The sequence below is a fragment of the Anoplopoma fimbria genome, chromosome 9 (genome assembly GCF_027596085.1).
Source record: "Anoplopoma fimbria isolate UVic2021 breed Golden Eagle Sablefish chromosome 9, Afim_UVic_2022, whole genome shotgun sequence".
Taxonomy (NCBI): Eukaryota; Metazoa; Chordata; class Actinopteri; order Perciformes; family Anoplopomatidae; genus Anoplopoma; species Anoplopoma fimbria.
Window position 1 is genome coordinate 22984725 of NC_072457.1, and position 25983 is coordinate 23010707.

Consider the following 25983-nt stretch of genomic DNA (forward strand, 5'->3'; position numbering starts at 1 on the left):
AGTGTGGTTTCATCAGATTTGATGAACAGGGGCCTGGCAACATAAGCAAACAACACCAAAACTGTCACTAGATTTGATATAAATGTTGCCTAATTGGGGCACTATTAAATCCCGCTCACTTCAAAACATTTCACAGACAAAACAGAAAATAACCAAATAACGTGAAATAACAAAAGCTTTTCAATATTTGACAGATAATTGTGTCTTCACGTAGAAAACCTTTGTTTTGTTTAATTAGTTAATTGTGAAAATAGGTTTTTGGAGCCTTCAAATTAATTTAGCTGTACTTTAACCTGATAAAATTCAGACAATTACTAACGTAAGGAAGGAATTTGACTTAATTTTAATTGGAAATACTTGCTAATGTATTATACTCTATATTATACTCTCTCTTTCTCTAACAACTCACCGCTGCAACATTTAGATTAATCTGGAGGTTTGTTGAGAGGTATTCTGGGGAAATGTAGGAAATGAAAAACAGAAGTAGGCATATATGAGGCAGATTAAGGTAAAATTGATACACAAGGAATAAAATGAATGTAATGGATAATACTTACATAGTGTTATAAATAAGGAGTCGGTCCAGTGAGATCAGTGAGTTCAGAAGTCTTTAATAATTCCAGTTAAGTACCAAGCCACTGTGCCATACTGCATATCCTGATATCCAACCTGTACATAAAAGAATAGGACAAAACTACATGAAAAAACACAACCCACACAGCATAAAAGTTAGCACCATTAATAGCTCAAAGTGAGATGGAAAGTGAACCTCCCATCTGTGGCCACTGGATGGATTTCTTTCTTGTGCCTCATGCACCATTATATCTCATATCCCAGGCTTCTTTTTTTGTATTCCTATTTACGGTGCCCTGTAGTGATGATCATCGCCAGATGGCATTGCCATGCTGGCCTCAAATGGATGTTTAGAAGTGTGCAAGGATTAAAGTGTGTTGTGTACCATCACACATTATGAGAATATCACGTCGTGCAGTAACTCTTACAGAAAATATCTTTATATACAGGCTGCAAAAAAATGTGTTGTTTGATTCAGGAATAGCTCTATATATTGTATCCTCTTGTCATTAATATGTTTAGTATTATTTACATGATCAGTTGTTAATGCCTGTTGCTTTGCCTACATGACCTGTGTCGTGACACTGTTGTGCCATTGTGTGTGCTTTTTAAGCACATGCAACCTCGCTCAAAGTTTATTTTCTTTCTTTCCCTGTTTCTTGTAATTACCCTCCTATTGCCTTAGTGTTGCTCATGTTTCAAGTCAATACCTGTGTACATTTCTTCATATACTGATCATATAAGTCTCTCTGAGGATCGGATTTTCTTATACACTAGTCCAAGATAAATATTTCAATCAGAGACTTCATTCTGAGATTTGATTTTTATTTTTTTATTATTTCTTTATTTGACACAGATTTCTGAGTGGCTGTGAGGAATGGTCCTGGCACTGAGTCTCAGTGGCCCTGGGCCTGATTGTTTAAAGCCAGGTGTATACAATTACCCAATATCACAAATTCCAAATCTACCTCAAGGGGCTATACAATATGTGCAACATACATATGAAAACATCTGTCCTTGGACCCTTGCTATAGATGGAAATGTGACAGATGAGAAACATAAATGTTGCCCTTTGTGTGAAATAACCTTCACATATCTCTTCTCACTAGAACGGTTGAAGGAGGACTGTTCATGTTTTGATGCGGATAAAAAGTGAATATTGTTATATAATGAAACCCACAAACAAACATCAACAACCCACAAACAAACAAAAACAAGGCAATTTGTTTCTACTAAAGACTTGAATCTTGAAAACGGTTCATTAATATCTAGTTGATTTCTTACAAAAGGCTCAGTCATTACCTAAAACAGATGGGCACTGTAGTTTACCCAAACAGGGGTAAAAAGTGGACTATATTCAGCTGCAGATTAATACACATTTGGTTTTCTAGTGAGTATTTATTACAGGAGAAACAGTTCAGTCTCTAACTGTCTACACCACAGACTTTAATACTGAATGCACTGAGAGTCCATGAATTGTCCTTAGTGCTCTTGCTGTTAATATTGCCAAGTTGCTGCCCTGTTGCAAAACAGTAATAGCTAGTTGCTTGATGCTTACACTCTGGTAGTCATTGTACAATATTACATTATAATTTATGCTTATGCAATTACCCCAGACTTTAATTTTTGGGATTGGCAATCTGGGGTTGCTATATTACTGAGCAAAGGTGTGTCAAACGTCCCCACTAAACATATTGGTGCTAAGAAGATGTTAAAATGACAGCATAAACCAACAGTGAAATCCAGTGTGAATGTAGTGCTGAAATGAAAGTATTTATAACATTGATTAACCAACAACCACCTATTGTATTTTTTTATAGTAAAAGTTCTGCAGTTGTTTAGACAGACTTTAAACATGGACTCTTCCTGGCCATCATAAACTGAATAACGTCTTATCAGAGCTAAAGCTAAAATATTACAATTCATGCATGTCGGGTATGACAGCCTTCTGTCGCCACTGTAAAATCTTTGGCTGTAACACTGTGTTGATATGATGCTTGGGTTTATTCCAAATGGCCTTCCAGTCTGCCAGTGTTGGTTCATAGTCTCACCTTGTTGAAGCAAACTGAGTTGTACATGTACTGTAGTTGAGTAAATAGTGAGTAATAAATGTTAACAGGAGAAATTATACCATCTTTATGGTTGTGTTTTGTCTTTATGGCTTTTGTGGTCCGGACATTTATTTAATGACTTCCTTAAGTACAAACTTATCATCTAATCTTCTTTTGTTTGTCACATTTTGGAAGAGAGACGGATCATTTCAAAAGTAAAGACATATGCCCAAGTAGCAGATAAAACAAACTTCTTCGCTGTCATTATATTTGGGAATAAGGCTACACGCTGTAGTGCAATTCTTATTGATGGACTGACGGGATGTCTGCCAGGATATTGTAAGTCAACAGCCAAATGGCCTGTCTGACTAGGCAACCACTATCAGTGTCCTTGTGTCTTTGTCAGTGCAAATAGACATGTAGTGGTGATGGTTACCAAACACGAGGCCACAATTTTCCATCTTGTCTCATTCTTGTCAAATAATAATCACTACAAATGATGTAACATATTTTACTTATTTTTGTACTTTGGCTTCGCTTATCATGGTTTTAACAAGAAAGTTAATGGGATGTGTGTGACCCACTTTCTTTTGCTGCTCAACTACGGTATCTGCCCAATGAGTATAATTTCCAAATATATGTCTGATGATTTCTTTTAATTTCAACAAATCCAATGAAAAGATCAAAACCAACAGTGAATTTAACCTGCTAACAAGTACTGCCTGTGTAATTAAACCCTGACAGTTTGTGTCCTCTGTGCTTCCATTGTTGTCCAAAAACTACTTAAAACTACTTAAGCCACACTGTTACACTAGGTAACATGTTCCTTCATGATGACCAACGTGGTTACTGTAGTTTTCATCTCCGCCAGGATTGAGGTTGTGTGTGTGTTTGTGTGTGTGCGCATCTTTGTGTCTGTCCACGGCTATTTTCGCACACTGCAGCACCAAACTGAAGAATATTTTGGTGGCTCATTTATGGCTGCATACTCAAGGACCTCTCGTCTTTGCAGTCACTTTCTCAAAGCACCTTTTATTGCTTGTTTAAGACTGCTATTGATTGACTCCTGGCTTTTCACACACAACTCAAGGCAGCTGCAGCTCTGCAGACATAGACAAAGGCCGTGTTCGTAATCACATACAAATGTCCTGCACACTACATACTCAATCAGTATGTCCAGCCTACTGCCTTCTAAATGAGCAATTATGTGTAGATTTACCAGCAGACTGTTAACTCCGAAGTATGCTCATGTGATTGTAGGGCCAATTTCAAGGCTGCTCGCAAGCGGCTCAGTTAAATCTCTTAAACCGCTCCAGCAAATTTCAAAACAGAAGTTATCTGGATTAACTGACCACATATTGGGAATTTATTGTTACTCTCTTGCCTAAAAATATATTAAAACATTTTAGCAGCTTTTAGCTGCAAATATTATAATTACAGCATAAAGCTATTTTCTAAGACGTGCAAGTGAAAAACACATCCGGTACACTTGAAGCCTTGACGGTAGATAAGCCAATTGTGGGTCGTATTCAATCAATCAAAAAAAACAGCATCGTTTTTTGCAGAAACAGCTGGTGGTGATCTGCATTCTGGTGAGCCAACTTTTCTTGTTTAATTTGAGTCATTCTGTCAGAAACCTTCCTGCTGTTGTAAATACTCACAAGAACACCAAATATGTACTAATCTGCAACTGAGACACCATTAATTCCTGTTTAAATATTTGCCCTGCATGTTGCACTGATACTATTTCTGTCTATTTTTAGGGCTCCATTTTTGCCTGTTTCTTGACTGCTTTGCAATTAAGGGAAGTGAACACACAATATCATCTCTGGAGTAATTTTCAATGCACTCCAACTAATTTGGTCCTCTTTTCAAAACACATGCACACTTCTTCAGCCTCAGTTGCCCTGTTAAATATTTTGGACAGTCAAACATTAGGCTAAAATAGTTTTCTCTCCAGCGTGCATCCGTCATATTTTGTGGCACTTAATCTGAATCGATGTAAGAATGACATGTTCAATATATATAATAACGTTTTTAGTGTTTACCTCTGATTTTTAACAAAAATGTTTATATCCAAAATTATAATATTTAAAAGGAAAAGAGAGTGACAACAAATCGCTAGGGAGTTTGTTTTGACAAGCTTCAGCTTCTGTCCACATTTCACGTATCACTCGGGTGTAATAACTAAACCAACCAAAATCCAAAAATGAATGTGCCTGGATTATATATTCAGGTTTTGGATGTGAGCTGCATGTGTGGATGTACAGTACGCCTCCATGCCTGGACTTGAAGTTTATGACTCATAGTTATTATGTCCTGACTTAAATAGCTACAATCTCAGAATACTGATTACTAGTGAAACATGCTCAGGTGTTAAATAGATGTAGATCATAGTGAATGAAGGGTGCTGCAATATCTCTGATGATTTAAGAAATGCCAACGCAATTGAACATTTTGAGTGACACTGGGGGCAATGAGTATTTATATCTTACTTCAACTCATTACTCAAGTGAATAAGGGCTAAATAATGTTTCACTGATGAGAAACATTTAATCATTTTTAATGCCAAGCAGGGCAAATGGGTTTTTTATAGGAATTGAAATGGATAACAGCAATTTGTCAGCATGTTCAATACTAAGCAAAGAACACCGCACATAAGGATGAAATAGGATTACTGTACATTTGCAATGAAACACTCCTTTAATGATGTATTTACACATAAACAAATAAACTTGTTAGTTGACCTCATTCCCCCAGAAAGCAATCATTCCGTAGTACGTTTGGAAAAGGGTCAGATGGGGTTACAAATGTCTCCGCAGTCACATGAATCTGGATTATTTGTTGTAACTGCTGTCAGGTCCTGTTACTGCTGAGAGCTTCCTGTGAGATGAAGCTGTATAGAATTTCAGTAAAATGACAAACTCTATCAGTCAAACCGCATTACCATTCTCATAAATGGCTCAAATAGTAGGCCATAATCAAACATCTTCTTATAGCTGTTATCTCTCATCTCCGTTTAGATTGTGGACATACTGAATGGAGAGTCATCAGGACGTATGCAAGCGTAACCACTCCAGCAGGCATCTCAACCCCATGAGTCACTTCCAAAAGTGTGAATTAATGTATCCTGCTCTATAATCTTTTTGATAATCACTCTATAATAAATTGTTGGTTTAACTGTGACTCAGTGCTGAGATGGTTCTGGGTACAAGACAAGCAGAGTCAGAGATATGTTCGCTTTGAGAAAGGGGGAAAAAAGTGGAAAGAATATTACTGGCTATTGTGAGTCCAACAATGTTGAAAGAGGGGAATGCTAAAGCTTGTGCATGTGCACACAATTACTGAATTGATGACTTAATTAATTACTTATATTTACTAAATAGACCCATTTATGGCTGAATCTAAACAGTTTTATGCGTTTAAACTTCAGAATCTCAGACCTAACTCATTTCCTGTAATTATCTCAAATGACGAGTGAAAAGCTTTTAGATTGCGTTACGTTCAGCTTTTTACCACTTTCTGTGTGGGAGTCTACATGCATGTGTGCATGTGTGAGTCAGCAGCAGTCAGATGGCTTGTCGGTCTGCATTAGGCTAAACAGTGGGACGGGTGATCCGACATCCTGCTGGATATATCACATGGCGGTTCCGAGGTTCCACATGATAAAAGTGAAAATGTGACACATTTTAAAACATGTAATTCAATTTAATTTCTTTCGTTCTTGCTGCAAAATACCGTTTACATGTCCATATGTGAGTGTTGTGCGTCATATGGCACAATGACAGATACATCACATGGAACTGAGATCCCCACAGAGAAGAAGATTCCTATTTTTAACTGTAAGTGATAAAGGTTTATTGGCTTCCCTTTTCTTGACAAATTGGCCAAGGCTCACTTGATTTCCACTGCATGGAACCAGCTCACCACGTCTTTAATTAAATCCCTTGGAACCAATCTTGGCTGCACGTGGTGTAGTGGTTAGCACTGTCGCCTCACAGCAAGAGGGGCCCGGGTTCAATTCCCGGGCTGGACAACCTTCTGTGTGGAGTTTGCATGTTCTCCCCGTGTCAGCGTGGGTTCTCTCCGGGTTCTCTGGCTTCCTCCCACAGTTCAAAGACATGCAGCTTAGGTGCATTGAAGACTCTAAATTGCCCGTAGGTGTGGATGTGAGTGTGAATGGTTGTTTGTCTCTATATGTCAGCCCTGCGACAGACTGGCGACCTGTCCAGGGTGAACCCTGCCTTCGCCCATTGACAGCTGAGATCGGCTCCAGCACCCCTGCGACCCTTAACTGGATAAGCAGTTTACGGAAAATGGATGGATGGATGGAACCAATCTTTTGTGGTTCTCCTTTGGCAAAAGTTTAGATAGTACCTTGTACCTGGTTAAAACAATGCAAACCATTGATTAGTCAAAGCGAACTGTTGCTAGCGCAAAACCCCACTATTTTTAATTTGCCAAGCTACCATCAATAGTGAACGCAATTCTTCTATTCACTCAACCAAATAAATGGCATCCAGCAAAACCATGCCATGGTAAACTGACAAATTGCTTATGTTTGTTTTCCAAAGAAATTATGTTTGGAGCAACGTCAATTGTTTCCTTTTTAGCATTATGTCACGATTTCACTTTGATACGCTAACAATCTCTCCTACATTGACGAGTTCCTGGTTCAGAAAGTGAGTTGATTAGAGTCAAGTTGAGCCAAACCATGCAGTGAAAATTAAGCAATAGAGTGCATAATAGAGACAATGGATATAATGTAATTAATTCAATTAAGATTAGACTTTGGCGTACATGTTTTGCTAAATGAATGGGGATGAGACAAGAAAAGGAGAGCAACATACAGTCAGTCCCCTTGGCCATCATGACTGTGGGTGGAGCAGCTGATTGGATTAATAAAGGGCATACTGATGAATAATTCGCTACAATGTGGTTAAGTGGGATCATTTTTTAAACTTCATTGGATTGAAAGAACACATAGTTAAGGTTAAAGTCGGGGCAGGTGTCTTTCAAATGTTAAAGCTAATAAGATAATAGAGGGAAGCAAGAAGCAATATAAATGGATATGAGCCATGAGGCATTGTCTGGGAAAAAATGAATGAGTTAAGAAGGAACAGTCCTTCTGATAAAACTCCAAAGCTAACATTATATGTATCCAGAATATATGTCATTTCGGCACTCACTCACTCCCACTCACAGTTAACCCTCCTTCCCCTAATGGTGCTCAGGAAACATGGCAGTATCACCAAGATTAGTCATTTGCTGCCATAAGGCCGTACTGTTGACCCGTGACTAATGAGACTCTTATCTCCTTGTTTGATTGTTTGATCTGTCAATGGCACAGATCTGTCATTTCAGCGCTTCCGAAAAACACAAAGCAACAATGACTGAGTAAAGTGTGATTGCTCATTTATTTATTATTTTTAGAATACAAAGTCCAAATACAGAGAGTCGGCCACCATGAAATGCTGAGAAGGGTCCTCTCGTAGGTGTGAGTGTGCGTGTAGATGCGCTGTTAGTCATCGAGGATGAACATGTTGTGTAACTTGCCTCTAATCGTGGCCCTACATATTATGCCTCCTACACTATGATGCACGTTTCATTACCCTGTTGTCAAATTTCACACTAAAACACATAAAAATTGTGTTAACATAAATATGCCACACTTTTTCCCTCGTTAAAATCCATAAAATAATCACAAACCTATGACTGTTTTGCAAAAAACATGCACCAATGCTAATTTTTAAGAATGCTTCCTGGCAAATAACATTTCTATTTAACATGTGCACTGAAACTTAAGCATGTTGAATGTTAAAGGTGAGGAGCTAGTGGCTACTTTGCAGTTGAAACTAAAAACAAATGCATGAAGGTAGGGTTGCAGGACCGTTTTATTAGCTTTAACGAGATGTACCTAACAAACTGGCCACTGAGTGTATAATTATTTAAGTCCAACATTGTATTATCAGTGACCCACATCTTTCAACCCTCAAGTAGATGACAAGCTGATATCGTGCACATGCAGTTCTGGAGCTCTGACCCAGAAACAAAAATAAAAACGGTTGCGTCATGTAGAGCCATTATCAAGCTCCATTTATCACACGGAAATGGACAGTATTATTTTTCAAAGGCTATTATGGAGACTTATAATGTGGTATTACTGATTTATACATACAGTATCCAGGGCTCCATGGCACTATGTTTTTAGAGATGATATTTTGAAAGCTTTACATTGAGGTCTTCAGATGTAATGATCAACATTTCTTTGTCCATCATTATAATTTAATTACAGGATGCATTTTAGTTTTAGATTGTTTGATTTGTATATACACAATTTTCTCTGATAATGATGCATAAAAGGGACAGTTTGATCTACTTTTCATGATCATACACTTTGGAGATTTAGCTTTCAGAAACAAATGTTGCAACTTTGCTGTTAAACAAAAAGAGATTTCTTTTTTTTCAAACCTGTCTTCTACAAAATTACATACCCATGCAATAAACCTGCACTCTCAATTACTTTTCTAAGATTACGGTTGCAGTCTTAAAAAGGTTTAAAACATGTAATTAAGGTTGTAAATTGAAACAAAAAAAGCTACAAACTACTTCATTAGGTCTAGGCAACACAATTAGTAATCCGCCACAAAATACCTTTCCCTTGAAACGTATGACACAAACATGCAGTTTTGTTGGATGGGAACGTAACTTTAATTTGACAGGGCTGCATTTAATTAGTCTACACTTTGATACTCAACAACTACACAAGCACAATTTCTAAAGCAGCACATCTGCCCAGATAGCCTGTATGGTTTGCAAACACCCTGGAATAAATGTACTACCAGTTTAACCCTAACCCTAACCCATACAAAGTGAGCATCATGGACTGTAATCCCTCAAATTTACTACCACCAGAGTCATTCATTCACTGTCAGTCATCTCGGGTTCCTGTTTATTTAGACAGAGACAAAATGACTCAACATTGTATCACTTCATACCAAGTGTGATAATTTGCTCTGTATTTATATAAACTTATTTGTGTTATCTTGTTATCCACACTCCTTTCACACCACAACCCAACGATATTTGCTGTTGTTGTGACCCTGGTTTTTACCTGTCAAACACATTTGTGACACTACATTAGGTTCAATATAGTGACCTCTAACCTTTTGTTAATAGATTCAACTGCTTGAGTATGCTTTACTTATTACAAGATAACTGTTTAAATTTGAGAATTTCTATGATCTACCTTATTACTGTAATTTTATAACCTTAATAATAACAGATTGGGGACAATATTTATATTTATTGTTGTTTTAAACATATAATGTTTACCGATTTAAGTATGAAACTATAGTTGCTGAACTGGGTCAACAAAAAGGGTAAACTGGGTGTAAAAAAGAAGTATTAGTAATGCCTCCATGTGTCATGGGAACTGCTTTAGTTATATATGTTTTAATAATTTGTACTAATGTTCTTTTACCAGATTCTGGGGGAGGACAAGTCAGCCAAAATGAGTCACTGTTGAGCTTTGATGAATAATTCAGTTATAATAGCTACAGAATTTCAGATATTTTCAACAAGCACTTCTCTTGTTCTCTATGTACGAGGCGTCAGCACAGCTCATACAGTTCAATAGAAGTAAGAATACGGAGGATGACAGATTCCTCCAAAAGTACATTGTGTTGTGGCTCGCGGGCTAATATTTCATGCTCGCTGCACGACTCAGAAGTTTTACATTTCCTCTGTCTACCTCGCTGTCCCCGTTGTGACCCAGACACAGCAAGGCTCTCACATACACAGAGCTGCCTCTGTCAGGGATATTTAACCAAGCTCAGAAATGATACCAATTAATAATTAATAATATCAAATGTGCACAGTGAGAGCTTTGAATAGCTCTTTTTTAATCAACTTTAACCACCTATTCTCGTCATGCTTCCTCTCGTCTCATTATGCGACGGATCAATTTAACAGCTGTGCATGAGTTCGCACACGTGTGTGTGTGTGTGTGTGTGTGTGTGTGTGTGTGTGTGTGTGTGTGTGTGTGTGTGTGTGTGTGTGTGTGTGTGTGTGTGTGTGTGTGTGTGTGTGTGTGTGTGTGTGTGTGTGTGTGTGTGTGTGTGTGTGTCTGCGTGAAAGTCCTATTTGATTGAGTTCACCAGGCCTGAGCCGTAAACCACAGATCTACTGAGCTCTAATGAAGAAGTAATCACTAACCAGGTACACAATGTGCCACATTAGTCTGCCTTTCTGGGAAAGTTTATTACACAAATTGGAATTCCCTTTATCTCTATTGGGGAAGTCCATTTAAAGATGCCTCTGTTAGACAGCAACATCAATAATGTTGTTAGCCTGAAAAGGGTTGAGGACAAAGGTCATATAATGGCAAATGACAAAGACGGATGTGACAGTACAGACATTGTATCTGCTCTAGCTGACAGTAAAGACGGACTGTGTGTGTGTGTGAGTGACTGTACAGACGGACTGATTTCAGATTTATCAGGAAATCCAGCTGTATCTGTTATCTTTCTCCAAATCCTCTCTGTTTTCTCAACCTGAAAGTCGAACTGAATTTGGCTACCATTCAGACTTGTTAGCTGTTTCCAGTATAGTTAGAATATGCATCTTTTAATAGTTATGTGGCCAAAATCACACAACCTCAAATGTTCACTTGCATTCAGTCTAACCTTTACATCAGCCTTTCAATATTCAAAACATTCTAGTGGTTTGTGAATTATGTATATGTGCTTGCTATGCATCAGTTACTGACTTCCTGCATTTCCCAGATGCTACATTTCTTTTTCAGCGGAAAAGTGTACATAGATAGGAACTTGATGTGTGATCATTGTAGCGTGTCTGAGATAATAGACCTCACAGCACTGACTGCATTTTGTTCTGCTCTATTGAGGCAGCCATTAGTAAAGGAGCTGCATTTCTTCTATGATGGATTTCTTCATTTATGATTGTTTATTGCAAAATGGGAGCTACGGAAAAAAAACTAGTTGAAAAGTTGTTATCTTCCGGAATGTAGCTGCCACTTTTTCTTCACAATGAAACCAGGCTGAGTGTGTATATGCATGAGATGAGTGGTGTTTTCATCTTGTATTAGTCCCCTTACATGGCACAGTATTACTGACAGGTAAGTTTTCAGAGGCAGCAGAGGGAACAGCCTGCTGGGCACCCATGTGCCAGCAAGTCACATTTGGTTGTGTAACACTGTCAGATTTCTAAAGTCTAAACTGTCTCACTCCATCTCTCCTTTTACAGCAACACACTGTCTGAGGACATTCACAGGCCAGACAAGATGTGTCAAAAATGTTGAATACATTTTTTTGATTTTCATCCTCTTATGGTATATATACAGTGGGTACGGAAAGTATTAACTTTATTTTTGCTTTTGTTCATTGCAAAATTTGCCAAAACAAAATCATTTTTTTTCGCATTAATGTCACTAAAATCTTGACAGAAAAAAACAAATTAAAATTTTTGCAAATTTATTAGAAAAAGTCTTGAAAAATCATAGTCATAAGTTTAAAATTGCTGTGACACTCATATTTAAACATGCTGAATTTCTTCTGATCCTCCTTGAGATGTTCATACTCTTCAAGTCCAGCTATGTTTAATTAAAATTGACATAAAATTAGGAAATGCACACACCTGTCTATATAAGACCTTACAGCTCACAGTGCATGTCAGAACAAATGAGAATCATGAGGTCGAAGGAACTGCCCAAGGAGCTCAGAAAGAATTGTGGCAAACAGATCCAAGGTTACAAAAGTCAAGGTTCCTAAGAGCACAGTGGCCTCCATAATCCTTAAATGGAAGAAGTATGGATGACCAGAACTCTTCCTAGACCTGGCCGTCCAGCCAAACTGAGCAATCGTGGGAGAAGAAGAGAGGTAAAAAAGAAGAAATTCAAAAACTGTGGCTGAGCTCCAGAATGCAGTAGGGAGATGGGAGAAAGTTCCACAAAGTCAACTATCAAACCAGTCGGGGCTTTATGGCAGAGTGGCCCGAAAAAATCAGTGCAAGACATATGAAAGCCTGCATAGAGTTTGCCAAAAAACACATGGAGGACTCCCAAACTATGAGAAATAAGATTCTCTGGTCTGATGAGACCAAGATTGAACTTTTGGCGTTAATTCTAAGCGGTATGTGTGGAGAAAACCAGGCACTGCTCATCACCTGCCCAATACAATCCCAACAGTGAAACATGGTGGTGGCAGCATCATGCTATGGGGGTGTTTTTCAGCTAAGGGACAGGACGACTGGTTGCAATTGAAGGAAAGATGAATGCGGCCAAGTACAGAGATATCCTGAAGAAAACCTCCTCCAGAGTGCTCAGGACCTCAGACTGGGCCGAAGGTTCACCTTCCAACAAGACAATGATCTGAAGCACACAGCTAAAATAACAAAGGAGTGGCTTCGGAACAAGTCTGTGACCATTATGACTGGCCCAGCCAGAGCCCTGACTTAAACCCAATTGAGCATCTCTGGAGAGACCTGAAAATGGCTGTCCACCAACGTTCACCATCCAACCTGACAGAACTGGAGAGGATCTCAAGGAAGAATGGCAGAATCCCCAAATCCAGGTGTGAGAAACTTGTTGCATCATTCCCAAGAAGACTCATGGCTGTACTAGCTCAAAAGGGTGCTTCTACTCAATACTGAGCAAAGGGTCTGAATACTTATGACCATGTGATATTTCAGTTTTTCTTTTTTAATAAATTTGCAAAAAATTCTACATTTCAAATAAAATTTTTTTCTGTCAAGATGGGTTGCTGAGTGTACATTAATGCGAAAAAAATGAACTTTTTCGATTTTAGCAAATGGCTGCAATGAAACAAAGGGTGAAAAATTTAAAGGGGTCTGAATACTTTTGTAAAAACTGTATATTATTCCGTCTAACCATTAACTGTATTATCTGCTTGTGTGCCAAAATGTGCCATAACATAATCATAGTATGTCATAAAAATGTCATAACAAATCAAATTAAATATGTCATAGAATAATATGTTTAGAACAAGTCTTAGAAAAATCATAGTATAGTTTAAAATTGCCAAAAAAACACAACAAACATAGGAAGTAAGTATGTAAGTTAATGTCATACAAAAATTCAAGTTATAGTATGCTTTAAAATTGTCATAAAATAGCTTGGAATATGCAATAAAATGGCATTATATAGTTTATCATTAAAAAAAATCATAAAAACACCCCATTGAATTGTATGCCATAAAGATGTAAAGAGTCAATTACAAATCAATTTTTTTTATAAAAAAGTCATAGTATAGTATGTCAAAACAATTGATAAAAAAGTCAAAGTATAGTCAATTCAAAAAAGTAATAAAAAAGTCAATTCAAAAAAGTAATAAAAAAGTCATAGTATAGTATGTCGAAAAAAATCATAAACAACTTGTAGTACATTGTATCGAAAAATGTCATAAAAAAGCATAGTATAGTATGTTGAAAAAAGTCAAAATATAGTGTTTCGAATAAATTCATGAAAGTCATAGTATAGTATGTCAAAAAATGCTATCGTATAGAATGTCAAAATAAGTCATAAAATGCTCATAGTAAAGTGTGTCGAATAAAGTCATAAAAAAGTCACAAGATAATAAGTCAAAAGAAGTCATGAAAAATTCAAAGTAAAGGATGTCAAAAAAGGTTAAATAAAATCACAGTATAGTATGTCGAATGAATGGATGGATAATATGTCCAAAAACATCATATTATAGTAAAAAAGTCAAAGTATAGTATGGCAAAAAGGTAAAAAATAAGTCAAAGTATAGTGTGAAGACCCTCCTCCTCCCATGCACTAGGTATCCCTGTTGTTTTTGCTTGTCTGTTGCAGGTGCTGACTGCAGGGTCATCAGCTTGATGAGAAACACCTGTGCCAATGTGACTGACCTTAACGATCTTCTTTTGGCAGCCCCGCTCTCTGGGAGAGGAGATCCTTTCTGCCATTATCTTGAAACATTTGTTTTGGGTTTATTTTCTCTTTATTAGTGTACACTGCCAAACACACGTATACATGCACTTCTGGATTGACAACTGATACCTAACCTTTGTATTGTTTTATTTAGGTTTGTAGCAAATAAAATGGTTTTCTTAGCAGCCAGCTCGCTTGTCTCCCTATTTTGTCCAAGTCTCTGAGGGGGTCATGACAATAGTGTGTTGAAAAAAGTCAGGGTACAGTATTGCTAATAAAGTCACAGTATGGTATGCTGAATGATGTCAAAGTATAGTTTGTCCAACAAAGTCAAAGAAGAGTCATAGTATAGTACATCGAAAAAAGTAAATAAAAATCGTAGTATAGTATGTCGAAAAAAGTCGAAGTATGGTATGTGAATAAAAGTAATGAAAAAGTCATAGTATGGTATGTGAATAAAATAAAAGAAATGAAAAAGTCATAGTATGGTATGTCTGATTGTACTACTGATTGTAAGTCGCTTTGGATAAAAGCGTCTGCTAAATGACTGTAATGTAATGTAATGTAATGTCAAAAGTCCTGAAAAATGCATAGCATAATATGTCAAAAAAAGTCCTGAAAAATTCATAGTATAGTACATCGAAAAAGTCATAAAAAACTTGTAGTACTGTATGTCGAAAAAATGTCATACTATAGCATGTCAAAAAAGTCATAGTATAGCTTGTCGAAAAAAATCATAGTATAGCATGTCCAAAAAGTCATAAAGAAATCATAATATATTATGTGGACAAAAGTCATAGTATAGCATGTCAAAAAAGTCATAAAAAGAAGTCATAGTATAGCGTGCTGAAAAAGGTAATACTATAGCATGTCGAAAAAAGGTATAAAAATGTCATACTATGACATGTCGAAAAAATATATAAAAAAGTCATAGTATAGCATGTCGAAAAAAGTCATAGTAAAGTAATCTATAGCATGTCGAAAATAAATGAAAAGAATCATAGTATAGCATGTCGAAAAAAAAAAAGTCATAGTATAGCATGTCGAAAAAAGTAATCGAAAAAAGGTAAACAAAGTCATTCTATAGCATGTCAAAAAAAAAGTCAGTCGAAAAAAATTCTATAGCATGTCGAAAATATATATGAAAAGAATCATAGTATAGCATGTCGAAAAAAGTCATAAAAATAAGTCATACTATAGCATGTCGAAAAAAGTCATAAAAATTAGTCATAGTATAACATGTTGAAAAAAGTCAAAAATAAGCCATACTATAGCATGTCGAAAAAGTCATGGTATAGCATGTCGAAAAAAGTCATAAAAAAGTCATAGTATAGCATGTTGAAAAAATTCAAAATTAAGTCATAGTATAGCATGTCGAAAAAGTCATAGTATAGCATGTCGAAAAAAGTCATAAAAAAGTCATAATATAGCATGTCGAAAAAAGTCATAAAAAACGTGTAGTATAAATGTCGAAAAAAGGTATAAAAAAGTCATACTATAGCATGTCGAAAAAAATCATACATTACAATAGTCATTAAGCAGACGATTTCATCCGCCTTACAATCAGTAGCTCAAAGCTTATATTACATACAATTACATATCATTCACCTATTCACCCAATCACACACAGATGACAGGGCTACCATGCAAGGTGCCAGCTGCCCATCAGACTCTAACTAACATTCATACAACATCCAGTGCAACTTGGGGTTAAGTGTCTTGCCCAAGGACACAACAACTGCCGAAGCCGGGTATAGAACCGCCTATCCTCTGAATGGAGAACGACCCTGCTCTCCACTGCGCCACAGCCGCCCATAGTATAGCATGTCGAAAAAGTCATAGTATAGCGTGTCGAAAAAAGTCATAAAAAAGTCATAGTATAGCATGTGAAAAAGTCATAAAAAAGTCATAGTATAGCATGTTGAAAAAAGGTATAAAAAGTCATAGTATAGCATGTCGAAAAAAATATATAAAAAAGTCATAGTATAGCATGTTGAAAAAAGTCAAAAAAGTCATAGTATAGCATGTCGAAAAAAGGTATAAAAAAGTCATACTATAGCATGTCGAAAAAAGTAAAAAAGTCAAAAAGAAAAAAGTCATAAAAATAAGTCATAGTATAGCATGTCGAAGAAAGTCAAACTATAGCATGTCGAAAAAATATATAAAAAAGTGATAGTATAGCATGTCGAAAAAAGTCATTAAATCATAGTATGGCATTTCGAAAAAGTCATTAAATCATAGTATGGCATGTTGAAAAAAGTCATGGTATAACTTGTCGAAAAAGGTCATAAAAAAGTCATATTATAGCATGTCGAAAAAAAGTCATAGCACAGCATGTCGAAAAAAAGTCATAAAAAAGTCATAGTATTGCATGTCGAAAGAAGTAATAAACAAGTCATATAGTAGCAGGTAAAAATAAGTCGTGGTATACTTGGTTGAAACAGTTATGAAAAAGTCCTTGTATAGCATGGCAAAAAAGTGATAAAAGAGTCATAGTATAGTATGTCGACATAAGTCATAGTAAAGTATGTCCAAAAAGGTCATAAAAAGTCATAGTATTGTATATTAAAAAAAAATCATAGTATTGCATGTCGAAAAAAGTCATAAAAAAGTCATAAAAAAAAAGTCATAAATAAATGTCATAAAAAAGTCATACTCTAAATGTTGAAAAAAATAGGTCAACTTTGGTTTGGGTCTATACAAAACCTTATTGATTGAACCCTTTGATGTATGAAGCACACAGCTGAGAGTCACAATTCAGAGTAACAATTTTGTCTGTGGGCTCTGAAGTATTGACATTGCCTATTATTCTAAGTGCACCCTGTAAAACACTTAATTAGTGAAATGTCAGGAAGGGAAATCAAATTAGTGTTCACCACCAGATCAGAGTGTGTTTGTCTTTGTGTTTTGTCTCCTGTCTTGCCTAAAGCTGATGACTGACCCCAGACAAATGAAGCTCTATAGCGTAAGTTCAGTCAGGAAGACTCTCGTATGCTTAGTCTCATAGTTTATTTCTCATACATCTGCCATTCTGTCTTCACGCATACTCACTCATGATTTCCTCGCTGTCATTGTTCGGGGGTGTCAATCAAGATATCAGCTGTTTAGATCAGTGGGTCTCCTCAATCCAATAGCACAGCCACACAATTACATCGTTAGCCTATCATCTTGCTGCTGTCTCTTTTAAATAGATGCTGCTACGCGCCCCTCCACCTCCCCATCTCCGCCCAATCTTCGCAGATTCATCAGCTTCATCAACTCATCATTCTATCAGCCTCAACAGCCACCACCACCAGTGTCTGGACTCCACGGGGGGGATTTATCTTTGCTGCTGCTCAGGGCAGACACCCCTCGATAACAAATCTCCCCTTAGAGTCCAAGCACCAAAGACTCTATCATCACATATCATCTGTTAATAATAAACAATTATCTTTTCCTCATTTGAATGGTCTCTCCTGATTCAATACGATTTATGAAATTATTTTGGAAAGCAATGGAGATGTGTTCATGTTTGCTCCTCTTCACTGTCAAAACACAGAAATAATTATAGACTGTAAGACGTGGACGTAGTCACCACTACAGCTCCCGTTGGATTGTAAAATGCTGTTTTGCCATCTTGGTTTTATAAAATAATAAAAATATAATAATAATAATTATTATTATTAATACTTCTACTACTACTACTACTACTACTACTAATAATAATAATACATTCTGTAAAAGAAGATTAGAACAGGATCAGAAACAATTTGTCAGACTTTTTGTTCCAACTGCATTTTATACATTCCAGTTCAACTGAAGAAGAGTGTGTTTGCTCACAATGGTTACAGAGGTAATACATTAAGTGAGAAGAAGTGTCATTTTCCCATAGATATCTATGCAATAAGACTACTTTTAGCAACCAGAGGAGAAGCCCCCCTCTGGCTGTGAAAAATAATACAAGTTTAAGGCTCTTCTGCAATGGCTTCACTTTTCAGAACTGGAGGTTGCCGCCTGGGAATAAATAAAATATGTCAATCTGTTTCCATACAGCAAATATTTAATTTCTGAAATTGAAATGGTGTCAATTGCATACGTTTCTAAAGAAAATGATGCTTGCCAACAAATACTTTGTCCTTACTCCTACATCATTAACTTGTCATTTGCCACATTAGGTTTCTTAATACATACAGAATACTCCTAGCAAGGTTTGACAAATCTAACTATATAAAGCTTTTGGAGGCAATCCATTACATACATGTTCATCCAGATATTTTATTTCTAAAGGATTCAGCACGAGATCAGATTGTATCTCAGCCTCATGCTTGTAGCAGAAGGATAAGCTGCTTGTCACTTACCATGCAGAATGTAACTACAGCTTTAGTATAAAAGCCAAGTAGAGCTGGTCTACTCTTAGTAATGAATAATAATGAGAACTTGGTGCTGACTGCATGCACTTCTGTGCTCCATACTCTGACGTGTGCTTTGACAAATAAAATACTTTGCTCTGTGACCGACAAATACTTACAGAGGAAAATCAGCGAGATAAGACTTCATCTTTTTTTAATTTGTTCTGTTTCCTTTCCATGTTTCCCCAAAATCCTATAATTCCAAAACTTTGTCTACTCAGATGCCACTTCGTATTATGCATATCCTTTAGACTTATGCATAAATGCATATTATGAACTATCATGATAAACAAGGACAAAAGACATGCTACACAGTTTGGCCATGCTCCTTTTGTGACTGTTATTTTTAAAGATCCAATCTGAATTGTAGTGCTAAATCATCTTGAAAAAAACCAGCATTGTTCGTGTTCATTTTATTAACAATATATTCGAGATGGACTGAATTATACTGCATGGAAGTCATTATAGGATGCAGTAACCTTTCATGAATCATCTAGTTCTGATAGGAATGGAGAGGAAAATTGCGCACATATTTTGACACTATTTTAAGCATATTTTATTGTCATGGCCTCTACCTCTGCTTAGCCTGCAGCCACTCCCCCTTTCCCTGTGTGTGTGTGTGTGTGTGTGTGTGTGTGTGTGTGTGTGTGTGTGTGTGTGTGTGTGTGTGCGTGTGTGCGTGTGTGTGTGTCTGATTGCAGGAGTGGAGACAGGTGTACAGGAGCCAGGCCACCAGCTGTCTTTCATCTCAATCAGCCTTGCCTTAAAAGCCCGGTCCTGACTCCTCCACACCTCCAGATCGTAGACTCTGTTACACAGTTAGTTCCGGTCTAGCTCTCCAGCCTGTTATCAGAATGATCAGAAATCCTGTTGTAATTCCTGTTCTCCTGTTCCCTCAGCTTCCCCCTGCCTGAACCTGCCTTTGTCTCCAGCCCTGTTCCCTGCTCGACTCCAGCTCCTGTCCTGGCTCCCTGGCTTCGCCCCACCTGATCCCCTCGTCCTTCCTGCAACGCAGGCTCTGCTAACTAGCAATAAACGTCATACCCCCACTCTCTGCCTCCCCGTCTCTCTGTGCTGCATTTGGGTCCACCAGTCACGCCGTTACATTTATCTTACTTTTTAGGAGTAACAAATACAATTTTTTGACTTATGTACTGTGAACAAATGATTATATCATAAAATGGATATCCATTTTATGATATGTTTTCTACTGAAACAAAATGGATGTAGAAAATGAGGAACATTTTTGTTTGGTGTATTGCATTGAAATAATCACATAGGTCTGTACAATAAAAAGGCAACTATTCTGACAGTTGTGTAATTAATCTATGGCTCAGGGTTTTATGTAAAAGTTAAATAGCCCTGCATTCATATAGCGCTTTTCTAGTCTTACAAGCCATTCAAAGCCCTTTACAAAACAAGTCAGCATTCACACAGGTTCATAGATGGTAAAGGCTATCATACACTAACAGCAATTTGGTGTTCAGGATCTCGCCCAAGGACACTTCGCCGACCTTCTGATCATTGGACAACTGCTCTACCTCCTGAGACAAAGCCCACAACAATAAATGGATTGCATTTACATCACAGAAAAATATCCGTAAAGCTCAAAGTGAACAAACTCATTAAACAATACATTGGGTGTTTGCCACTGCAGCAGATTACAAAATGTTGTGCTGAATCACACCAGATGGAGGTAAATCCTGTAAATTCTCTGCCTGTTCCAAATGTTTCAACACAGTAAGGTTCCCTTCAGCTTTGATGGCAAAGCATTATGTTGTCCTTGACAACAGGCTGCCCTGCAGAGCCTCTTTACACTTCACTCACTGAAAGATCCTTACTGATTTTCTTGAATCCCTGAGGCTGAGCAGCAGGTGTGTCTCTGCACAGAGTAGACTACTAAATATCTGAAGCAATCAGCTCCTGATATGCGCTCACATACACAACGTGTGTTATCACAAAGGCCAGCACACGCCACGTCCACCTTAATCCGGATTACTGCTATCTCCTCATCGTACAAATTGAGGTTCCCTCCATTTTATTCATAACACTTTTCAAAGATGGAGAGGAAGGCCGCAGAGTTAACAAGCTGAAAGCTCTATCTGAACTCTGTGCTACATCTATAAGGTTATAACAGTAGAGCATTCTTCTGGAGCTCCTTTAATCCTTGCTGCAAAACAAAGGGGTGAATTACACCGTGCTCCTGATTCTGTCACCTGAACTCAGATAGTGATAGAAAGCTTCTCTGCAGTACCTCAGTGATTGAGTAAAAGCCCCGGCATATCACTGTCCCTCAATGGGCCCCAAAGGCCAAAAAAAGCAATCAAGTGCATGAGACAGTTCACAGGATATGGACAACACTCACTGTTTTTTAAGATGTTACTCCACTTAGTGTGACGCTGGCTCTAGAATTGCCTTTTTATGCTTCTGTGTGGAATGGAAATGGGGGTCTTTATTGGAAATTGGGGTCGTTCTTGTGAAGAAATGGGAACTAACTAAACCTGACACATTAATTAAATGTATGCAGTTTTCTTCGGGTTCCCCCTGGAATAGGAAACTCAATTTCATGGGTAAATAATAGTAAATGTAACACAAGGTGTAATGTCGAAAAAGGGTACCCACTTCTAGAAACGTGACCAATCCAGCTATTTTTAGGCTCCTCATGCTCATGTTGTCTGTTAACAACCCAATTTTGAAGCTGCAATATTGGATTTCTTGATACAGGGACTGGATAACTCCAAAACAAGCTGACACAAACCAGATAATAAACCTTGATAAGTTTTTCAGGGTGCATATCACAGTGTGCGAGATGGGTATATATGTAAATCTGTGTCAGAATGTTTTCATATACATTTTGAGGCATGTCAGATGGTACGATGAATGGCTACAGTGCTGGCATATCCGTGCATCAAAAAACTTGAATCATGCAACTATGCATCTCATGCATCTACAATAGTAATTGAGCTAACATTACATTTATTACTCAAAATCGCAAAAACAAGAAAAAAACTAAATTGCATTTTTGCAAATAGAAATTATTGGTTTATTTACATTTGGTAAGGAGGCTAAGGAGCCCTGGACAAATCTTGGACATGAATGCTAAAGAGAACCTTTTGCTTCGAACTCCAACATTTCTTTAGGGAAAAAGAAGACTTTGCTCTGTGCCCTATACATACTTACAGAGAAAATAAGATCATCAGGGTCAGAAAAATCAGTATTTCAAAATTAACATTTTATACCTTCCAAACAAACCAAGTGAGTGTATTTAATGCTACAGTACAAACGCTTGAAAATGTGTTTTGCAACATTTTCAGAGCAACATTATCCTCCCACTGGGGTTATGTTTCTGGCCATCTGATGAGGTCTGAAATTTTGTTCCAGAGAGAATTTTCAGGGTCTCACTCAGCTAGCTAGAAGCTTTATATAGTTAGTTGATCATTTATTCTGTTTTTCATTTGGCATTGGCTTGGTTTGCACACACTCACTTTTTAGCTGAACAAAGCTGCCTGCTGCTGCTGAAAACAGGGTTGATGAGATCAGCAGGACTGAACCATTGAGGAAATATGGGGGCCATAAAACCTAAAACGATGAGCTAAGAGAGGATAAAAAGCAGTTGGTTGGTAAATCTCAGATAATTTGTCACTGTAAGCAACCCCTGTCACCGCGCATATAGTCTTTTAATTCAATATTAATATGAACATATTGATACATGCAGCTTGAAATAAGCCAATTAAAAAAAATTTGCATTGTGATGAGGAAAAGCAGAAGATATATAGTGGAAAAGGTTGCATTGTTTGTGCACGCCATAAACAGTATGAATGATTTCTCTCTTATATAAAACTCATTATATCCTCCACATCTGATAGTGTGCCTTGTCTCCGGTCTGTAAGTGCAACGAAGCAGAGGGAATATTGATCTCATCCATTCCCTAACCCCCTCCCTCTCCCTCAACTCTTAATTTTCTCCTTTCACATAGACTCATCTGTGCCTGCTCATAACCTCGTCTCCTCTCTCTTAATCCAACAAACCGCACCAACTCCTTGTCCATCTCTTCACCGAGGCAGCTAATGATTGGTTTCCATGGTATTGCAAGTGGGGTTTTTCTACCCATTCACATAAAAATGTATGTTTTAATATTTGTTACAAAATGACTGCATTTGATTTGTCTAATTCAGACTACTGGAGGATTGTGAGTTATCGAGTTTCCCATATATATTTATTAAAGGGACTGTGGAAGTTCAGGGGCCATATCGTTTTTTCTTAAGGTTGTTCTGTTGGGTTGGGCGGTTGGGTTGACCCAGTTTTGAGACAGAGTGATTGGGTCAAGTTATAGAGTTTGCTGCCAGGGATTGAGGTGGCCTTTCCCGTGTCTTATCTATAAGTTTTATATGCATCCCGATCTATAAAAAAAAAACGACACAGGCTTTGGTCTGAAGAATTAAGCCTATTACCCTTTTTACAATTCAATCTCACTCAAAACTCGTCAAGTACCGACGCTTGGTCATTGCAGTGTTTGTAGTGGGCAAAGAGACAAAGGAGAGGAAGAGAGACAACTAAGTGAATGACAGGTGGGAAGCTGAGAGCTGTTCAACTGTGGATCGACCGAGTGGCCTTGATGAGGTTCTCACGACTCCAAGCCCACTCAGAACCTTAGATGGAGAAAAAAACAAAATTGCTCAGAAGTATAGACTACACACACACCCCCATGAACCTACCTACAAACTACCGCCTTTACACAACCACAACAACAACCCTACTGTTATGCTGTGATGTTATTGATTTAGTCAGTGTAATGATCTGTTGGGTTGATTTGAAGAATATATGGGGGATTGTTGTGTAACCGAGATGAAAGTCTGCTGCATCCTCGGCTCTAGTGGAAATCAAAGCACTCACAACAGTACCGCCCTCTTCAGAGTTAGCTGGATTGATAGTCTGGCAGTTTATTATGCAGCAGACAGAGGAGTCACGTATTTGAGACTAATTTCAAAATGACGCTGAAGCAGAAAATAGAGGCTGCTTTCAAACTCAAAATGCAAATGCATATTGATGGGCATCTCGCTGCTGCTGTGTGCAACTGTGTGCACGGTCTGCATTCATACACTTCAGTGAATAAAATGATCATCTGGTTTGCAGGTCCACACTGTTGCATATCAGATGCAAAATACACTTTCAGAATAACACAGATGCTAACATACTGTATGTGCGACTGGAATTGTTAATCCTTCAACTACAGCACAGGGATTAATTATTTGACCGCATCACTTATCATGAAATTGCCAATTAGGAATTACAGTAAGGAAGAAGTATAACGTTTATTCTGAATGCTGAAGAGCCCATGTGATTAAAAGTAGCATGCAGGATAAACATTGTGAAAAGGGCAGGCAGAGCAGAGGGCAAAGGACTTCCATTAAGATATGGAACACGGCACAGCACGAGCACATTTTAATGCTAATGTCCTTCATTATCATTCATCTCGCACATATTCTCAACAGAGATGGGAACCCCTGATTTTACACAAAAGCGGAGATCTTCGAAAAAACTAAATATGAAGGTATCACTACAGCAAGAAACTACTGTGAATCACACACAGAAATAAAATGACCTGAAGTAAGTCCCAGGTCCCAGGTGATAACACAACTCCAATTGCTGGTTGAAAGGGAAACCATTCAGATAATGTAGTTTGGCCCAGTGCTTTCTTTGGTGTATGATGAAACTGTCTTAAGGCGAGGCATTTGGTAACTGATACAAAGACAGATGGATGCTCTAAAGGGGACAAACACTGGATGCCGACCTGCTTGCTATTGATATTGAACAAACCTTTCTATGGGTACACATGGGGAGCTGCAACAAAATAAAAACCGCACATCTTAGATTTTTCATAAAAACAGAGTTGATAACAGCGGTCTTTTGTGTTTACTGTCATTTCTGGCATTTTTGCCTGTATAATATAATGTGTGCAGAACTGTGTTTGTTCAGCGTATTTACTGTAAGTTCCGGGCAGCAATCAGTGCTAACATGTTTATTTTTCCTCCTCTTACACCTCTCTCTCTCGCTTTCTTTTTTTCAGCCTCCACCACTTTGGTTGATACCTGCTACAGTTATCAGTCGCCATGGAAACCCTCTACCAGCCTGCTTAACTGGCAAATAGGTTAATGAAGGATAACAAGGCCCACCTGGCCAGAGACAGCAAACACTCTGCACTGGTTATGCAGTAATAATATCAAGTAGTAACAACAAACATAAACAGAATGCATTTAGCAAATGTCAGCTGTTGGATTCAGACAATGTATAATATTCAATATTATATGCAATATATATTTGATATATGCAATAGTATTTATTTATTTATTTATTTATTATAAATGTATTTATCATTCACACATTTATTTATTATTCAAATATTTATTTATTAACTTAATCATTCATTAATTGTTTTATTTGACAGAGAGAGTGCAAAGCTTTTTGGCTGTACCAGAGTTAGCTATGAGCTCATATACATCTAGACCCTGGGAAGGAATCAGAAAATAACATCTCTGTCAAGAAATAAACACAGATCTTACTAATTATTTGTCTTAAAATGTAAAAGTGAAAAGCATTCATTTCTTTTATGGATGCTAAGTATCCTGTTATTTGGCTTTCTGTCAAAGTCAGGAAATGCTTTTGCCACAGAATTTGAAACACTGGCATTCATTTAGAATGTGAATTGAACATAATATTGTCACTGTAGCATAACAATAATGGTCAAGTGAATCAAAACTAATGGAAATGCACCTGGGTTGAATCACTCAGTGGCAAAAACCTTAACATTTATCTGTAAAATACAAATATTGGAAGTCTATTCATACTGAGGAAGGCAAACACACAAGCCTACTGAGTTATTAGACAAAACCGATGGTATGAGTAAGCAGTAGAATTGCCTTTAACTTTGATACTTAGATTCATGGTTCCCAGATGATTTATCTACGTGGCATTGGGGATCTAGTAATGTTTCATCTAGCGCCATCATCAGGTCAACATCTCAATTAAATTCAAATTCTTTGCT